The sequence below is a fragment of the Equus asinus genome, chromosome 8 (genome assembly GCF_041296235.1).
Source record: "Equus asinus isolate D_3611 breed Donkey chromosome 8, EquAss-T2T_v2, whole genome shotgun sequence".
In the NCBI taxonomy this organism is placed as follows: Eukaryota; Metazoa; Chordata; class Mammalia; order Perissodactyla; family Equidae; genus Equus; species Equus asinus.
Genome location: NC_091797.1, coordinates 16,745,323 through 16,752,929, shown reverse-complemented (window position 1 = coordinate 16,752,929; position 7,607 = coordinate 16,745,323).

The following is a 7,607-nucleotide window of genomic DNA, read 5'->3' as shown; positions in this document are numbered from 1 at the left end:
TTAGGCTGCATGTTTAGGTACGTCAATGACATTGCAGGAAAAAAAATGGGCAAGACTGGTGAAAACTCCCCACCCAATGGGGAGAATTTTGCTCTGTCATCGAGTTGTTTTAAATGCTGGTTTCAAGAATATACAGTGCAGATTGGAAGAAGCCGGGTGACAGAAATGATCTATTGTACAAAAGTGTCTAGAATCTTATTTAACTTAATTAAACAGACACTTCTTGAGTGTTTATTGTATGACTGGCCCTGAGCTAGGCTCTATGGGAGACACAAAACTAAGCAAAATATAGAATGGGTCTATTAACCTCCTTGAGAAAGTTAAGAATCTAGTTGGGAAGACAGAAATATAAGCAGATGATTGTTTAAAAACAGATAAATAGTGTAATAGTGGTTATAAAGTATTAGGCAACATAAGGCAGCGATTTATTTTGTCTTGGGCTAAGAACGCTAGCACATGAAATGATATCGATGAAGGCGTTAAAAAATAAATCGGCTTGGGGCTGGCCCTGTGGAACAGCGGTTAAGTGTGCATGTTCCGCTTTGGTGGCCTGGCGTTCACCGGTTTGCCAGTTCGGATCCTGGGTGCGGACTTATGCACTGCTTGTCAAGCCATGCTGTGGCAGGCGTCCCACATATAAAGTAGAAGAAGGTGGGCATGGATGTTAGCTCAGGGCCAATCTTCCTGAGCAAAAATAGAAAGATTGGCAGCAGATGTTAGTTCAGGGATAATCTTCCTCAAAAAAAGAAAGAAAAAAAGAAATAGGCTTTACTACTAAAATGGATAGACAGAATAGCAAAAGGTTTTGAAGAACATGGCATATTTGAGGAATAGCCATTAGTTAAGTAAAACTGGAATATAGGAGAGATGCAGAGAGAAAGAGGGAGCAGCTGGGGGTAAAACTGGGCTGGGTTGTAAAGGATCTTGTATTCAATATTAAGGATGCTAGATGGTGAGTATTAGCTCATGGTCAATGAGGAATATGTAGCACTATAAGAAGCAGTTTTTCTTGAAGCCTTAGTCTGCCTTACACAAATGTAAACACATGAGTACACAAATACATTGGGATGCATTTTTTAGTGTTAAAAAGTGAGCGTGGATTTAAAAAGGACACAGTTAATCCACTCCCCTGACAAATAGTCACGTGTAAATAAGATGCTAAGCAATTCAAACTACCATGACAGTTCTTGCCTCCATCCTGGAATTGTTCTCATAGCAGGATAGATCTGTGTTTGAGAACTTAAAGCTAGGAGTTAAATAAAATTCTTTTCGCTAAGCCCCGTTTTCAAAAGATTCTATTCAGAATATAAAGGAGGGAGAAAATGCAAATGACTGCGAGGCTGAATTCTCAGCACAGCAGATGTTTATAAAAGAAAGTTACAAGTTTGTTTTGTTTTGTTTTTTGCCTTTCTATGTTTTTTCACAACAGAGCATGAGATATTAGGACTAAATGATCTCTGACATTTTATAAATCTACAATTCAAAGATTTTGAAATGGCTCTTTCCATCATTCCTTATAGGATGGCACAAGAGGGTTGCGTTCACATGCTTGACTATGGGAACACGTGTACATGCCACCCATTGATTTCTGGTTTTGCAGTGACCCCAAGGGTGCTCATGAGAACTGCAACAAACCTTAAATGCAAAGTGTTTATGTGGATAAACTATACACAAGGTTTTTAAAAACCAAGTAACAAATTATACATTACAAGAAGATCTAAATGATATTGTAAATCAATGTGGTTTGAAACTATTTACTAAAATGATAAAATATATTAGATATATTGGAGTATTAGATATTGAGGAGTTCAGATTGTTGCCCTTCTTCTGAAAACAGTCCTTTGTGCTGGAATAAGCTGAATCATGTACGATCTGGGAAAATAATTATTTCTCTCTTTCAGCTCTATCCTCAAACTGTTTTCTCTAAATGGAACACTCTTTTCACACATTCTCTCCGCATACCCCACACGCATCATCCTTCAGTTCTCAGATGAAATGTTTCTTCTTCAGCAAAGTCTTCGGGGACCTCCCATTTCCTCCCAGCTTCTCCTTATTGTCTCTCATTATTCTCTCTCACAATCTTTTCTTTCATAGCACTTCTCATAATTGGTTGCGTGTGCTATGTTTATGTGGTGTTATTTATATAACCTGTTTAAAGTAGCCGTTTCCTTCACTGGCCTGTTGCTCTCCAAGGCAGAGGCCGTGTCTCTCTTGCGCATCATTTGCTACCTGGAGTCAATATCATACCCAGCACACGGTGGACAGCTGATAAATGTCATTTGAGTGAATTAAATTAAGGGCAGTCGAGAAGCGGAAAAAAGCTCAGAAGGCAATTCAAAGGATGTGAGGAAGGGAGATAGGGGCAGCCTTCCCTTAACATATTCCGTTTAAATTATGGCTATATGGAGTCGCAGCAGTGACTTTAATGTTGCTCTCGGCTATCTCATTATTCTAGTCAGCGAGAGTTTATCACCACGATCTCTGTGGCTTCAGCAAAACTGAGGCCCAAGCTCAAACTACAAAGCTTGGAAGGACTGAAGATCTAGCACGTACGGCACACAACGCACCGTAGAGTGACCTTGAAGCTCCATCCTTTAAACAGCTCTCTCCTGACAATTCTTGACCACAAAGAGAAGAGGCTGTGCAGTAGGGGAGTTCAAAAGTGTAAACGATGAGAGACAGTTTTCTTCTAGTGCCTTCATAGTCTTTCAGTAGGTGAGGTGAATCTGAAAGTATCGGGAAATGGTAAACCATGTTCTCATCCTAGTTTGATCCTTAACTTGGTGTCTGGCTCTAGGAAAGTGACATAAGTTCTTTACCTTAATTTCTAAGTATATGTAAAATGGGATAACAGTTTTTATTAGGAACTTTAATTTTAGTTTGCTTGCTTTTGTTAGCAAAAACATTGAAATGGGACCACTACTGCTTTTAGAGCATCTCTCTCTCCACTTTTGTGGCTCACAAGAGAGTGATACTGGAGGATAAAATTGCTAAAAGGTTTTCAGCATTGTCTATATCCTGGACCCTTAAGTTAGGTGCCTATTTATCCTCCACATTTAATCCCACCACAACTGGATATATTTTTCTATTTTACAAATATAACTTGCCCCATTGATTTTAAATATTTAAATAGTTACTCAAACACCCAACTACTGCAAGGGCATGACGTCCAGTGGCTCCCTTTTGGTGCTTCTCTATTGTTTTATTTCCAAAAAGAGACCATGGACTTTATTTTGTCTGAGAGAAAGGTCAGTCCAACTTCTTTTCTCAGGTAAAGAGAAGATCAGAACATTTTTTGCTGTCATATGGTATCTAGTGAAGAAGAGATTTCCTTCCCACAAAGGCTCATGCCATCTTCTTAGGGCTATGGTTGGATGGCCCTGGGCCTCCCCTAGGTTCCTCCTCAGCCTGCATGGCTGTGTTCAGCATTATTTCCCAGAGCAAGAAATGTTAAAAACCGTTGGTTTAAGACAAGGGCTGAAGCCTCAGACAGGTGCTCTGGGTGTGCTGGCGCTCACGCCTCTAGTCCCGTAAGCCAGCTCAGTGGTTGTGCTAATCTTCCTCGAAAAAAAAAAAGTATCCCCTTTGTAAGTGAGTCACCTCTTGCTATTCATACTTCCACAATTTTCAGAATAAAAGATCTTGCCAGTAGCAGAGGTGGGATGGAGACTAGAAAGTTCCAGATAGTTGTTGAGGTGAGCCTTTCGTTAGGTAAATGACTAATGTCTCCTTCTGTTTCTGTCATCCTGGTCTGACATTGTTAGATTGATGACATGGATCTTATATGTAGCATGTAAAATGTTGCTTTCCTGATTTGAAAAAGATTTGAAAATTGCCTGAACTCCCTAACTGGTTGATTTATATCATGTGGTAGACAAAAATCCTGGTTTAAGAATTAGGACTCCTGGACAACAGCTTTAACATAATTATTTGCTGTTACCCTTTTCCTCCTCTACTAGGTTTGAGTATCCTTAGAGAAAGCAGCTTGTTTATTCATTTTTAAATTTTTCACCTGACCCGTGATGGGAGATTTCTTTTTTAAATTTTAAGTTTTTAAAGCAGCTTTATTAAGATGTAATTCACATACCACACCATTTGCTCATTTAAAGTGTACAATTTAATAGTTTTTAGTATATGCACCAATAAGTGCAACCGTCACTACAGTCAATTTTACAACATTTTTATCACCTCAAAAAGAACCCGTATCCTTTAGTTTTCAACCTCCATCCACACACCCTCTTCCCAACCCCAAGCAACCACTAAGCTACTTTCGATCTGCGTTGATTTCCTTATTCTGGCCTTTCATATGAGTAGAATCATGTAGTATGAAGCCTTTTGTGACTAGCTTCTTTTACTTAGCATAATGTCTTCAAGGTTCATCCATGTTGTAGCATGTGTCAGTAGTTCATTCCTTTTCATGGCCAATTGATATTCCATAGCATGGCTATACCACCTTTTGTTTATCCGTTTGTCCATTGACAGACACTTTGATTGTTTCCAACTTTTGGCTATTATGAATAATGCTGCTATGAACATTCATCTACAAGGTTTTTTTGTAGACATATGTTTTCATTTCCTTTGGACATATATTAAGGAACGGAATTTCTCGGTCATATGATGACTCTATAATTAATCATTTGAGGAAATGACAGACTGTTTTCCAAAGTGGCTGCACTGTTTTATATTCCCACCAGCAGTGTATGAGGGTTCTGATTTCGCCACATCCTCACCAACACTTGCTGTTATCTGATTGTTTGGTCTAGCCATTCTTGTGGGTGTGACGTGGTATGTCATTGTGGTTTTGATTTCCTTTTCCTGATGACTAATGATGTTGGACATCTTTTCCTGGGCTTTTGACTATTTGTATATCTTACTTAAAGAAATCTCTATTCAGATCCTTGGCTCCTGAGATAATTTTTTCAAAGTGTGGTTGAATTGCACCGATCCAGGTGCTTGACAAGACTCTGTCACTAACTGATATACCATAAAACCAATCTCTTAAACTGACTTTGTCACCGTTTTTTTCATCTTTAATGTGGCAATGAGGGCTCTTGTCCATCTCAAGCAGTTCTCATAAAGATGAGGTGAGAGAGTATATATGAAGGTACCTTATAAATCACAAAGACTTGAGAAATCCAGGTTATTAAAGAGTTAGCAAGGTGGTAGATGGATGGGGCAATTTTTTGGAAAAAAATTAAAACCTCTGTATAAGTACACTAAATTGTAAAAATTAAGGCATACTATTTAAATAATAAAGTCATTGAAATGGTTCTATCTTATCAGCCTTAGGAATCAGAAGAGATTTTGAAATTTTTTCTTTTGAACAATTTTAGAATTACAGAGGAGTTGCAAAGATAGCAAAGAGTTCCTCCTTACCTTTCATTCAGTTTCTAACATTCACATGTAACGTAATCATAGTGTAACTAGCAAAACCAGGAACTTAGCAGTGGCGCAGTGTTATTATTACCATTAGCTCCACTGCAGACTTCTCCTGTTCCAGGGTTCAGTCCAGGACCCCACCATGCCTTTAGTCACCAGGCTTTCTTTGTCTCCTGTAACCTATAACAGCTCCTCAGTCTCTCCTTGTCTCTCACGACCTTGGTGTTTTTGACGAGTCCTGGTCCGATAATTTGTAGAATGTCCCTCGATTTGGGCTTGTCTGACGTTTTCTCACAATTAGACTAGGGTTATGGATTTTAGGGTTAAGTACTACAGAGGTGAAATGCCCTTCTCGTTCTATCATATCAGGGAGCGTATGATATCAGTATGTGTGTTATTGGTGATGTTAACATAATTGGTTACTTGGTTAAGGTGGAGAAGAATTTCAGTGCTTAAAAATATTCACTCTCAGGCTGGCCTGATGGTGCAGCAGTTAAGTGTGCACATTCCACTTCTCGGCGGCCTGGGTTCGTCAGTTTGGATCCAAGATGCGGACACGGCACTGCTTGTCAAAAGCCATGCTGTGGCAGGTGTCTCACATATAAAGTAGAGGAAGATGGGCACGGGTGTTAGCTCTGGGCCAGTCTTCCTCAGCAAAAAGAGGAGGATAGGCAGTAGTTAGCTCAGGGCTAATCTTCCTCAAAAAAAAAAAAATTCACTCTCTACAGCCTTACCAAGAAAGTTTGTGTCCTAAACATGTTTCCCTAAATTCATTAATAATAAAACGATTCCAGTAGCTGTTATCACACTACACAAAATTAAAATAAGCAACAAGAGAGGAGGAGATAGTGGAGGAGGAGGGTAGGGGACAGAAACTTGCATCTGGGTTCCAGAGAGATCCCGCCAGCCTGATTAGTGTCCCTGGGCCGTTGGGCCCAGGGGAGTATATGGCTTAAATGAAAGGAAGTCATGTAAACCAAGCATGGCTTTGAGCAAGCTGCTTTTCAAAGATAAGGTTGGAACTGAAGAGCCTTCCAGAAAATATGACAGGCCTTCATTTTTTTTCTTCCAGAACTTGGTCTCTTTTTCTACCACATTTTATCAATATGTCTCAGCTTGCAGAGCTTTAGGCACTAATGTATCTTTAGAGTAAGTGTTTGGTGGCATTTTTAGCTTGCCGGCACCTGATACCTGCTAGGCTCTTTACACACGCTAACTATAATCCTTAAAACAGTCCAGCAAGGTAGGTTCATTTCTTATTGACATTTTATAAATAGGAAAACCAAGAAACTAAACAATTCCAAAGTCTGATACCATTTAGAAAATTCCAGGACTCAAATTAAAATGCAAGTCTGTCTGACTCTGAAACTGCTCTTTCTCTTCGGTTACTCAGTTTTGGTGTTCTCCTACTAAGTCTGTAAAGTATTACTCACATCCTAGAAACAGTGCTCCCCTTCCTAGAAATATAAACAATCCTAGATGTGCATGTTCATATGTATGTATATTTTTATTTATTTTTAGTTTTTAAACTATGAAAGCTATAAAAAATTTGTCATTTTTTAAATGATTCACATCGTATAGAAAATGAACATCTCTCCTGTCACTCCCACTCTCATATCAATAGTTTGGCATCCATCTTTTTGGTCTCCCTGTATGCATTTATACACATATGTGTTCTTATATATATATTTGTTATTTTTTTAATATCAATACCCTCATGATATAATACTCATTAAAAATGTAACCATATGTTTTAGAATATCAGTTTTACCTCTTTAGTTTTAAAGATGGTAGAAATACTCTTTAGTATAGGCAAACCATATGTTTTGGTATTTTAATAGAAAGTCATTAAATACTCTTACTAGAGGATGACAACCCAAAGGGTGCCAAAAGCAGTTGATGGGGATAGAACAATATTTTCAACAGTGTTGGGAAAACTAGATATCCATAAGCAAAAGAATGAAGTTGGAACCTTACCTCTCTATAAAAATTAACTCAAAATGTAAACACCACATACAAAAAAATTGCTAAACAGAAGAGTGAAAACTATAAAACGTGTCAAAGAAAACATGTGAGGAAAGGTTCATGACCTTGGATTGGGCTATGACTTGTTGAATATGATATAAAGAGCATAAGCAAAAAGAGAAAAAATAAATTGGACTCCATCAAAATTGAATGTCTATGAAAGAAAACTATCAACAGAGTGAAAGGCAACCCACAGAACGGGA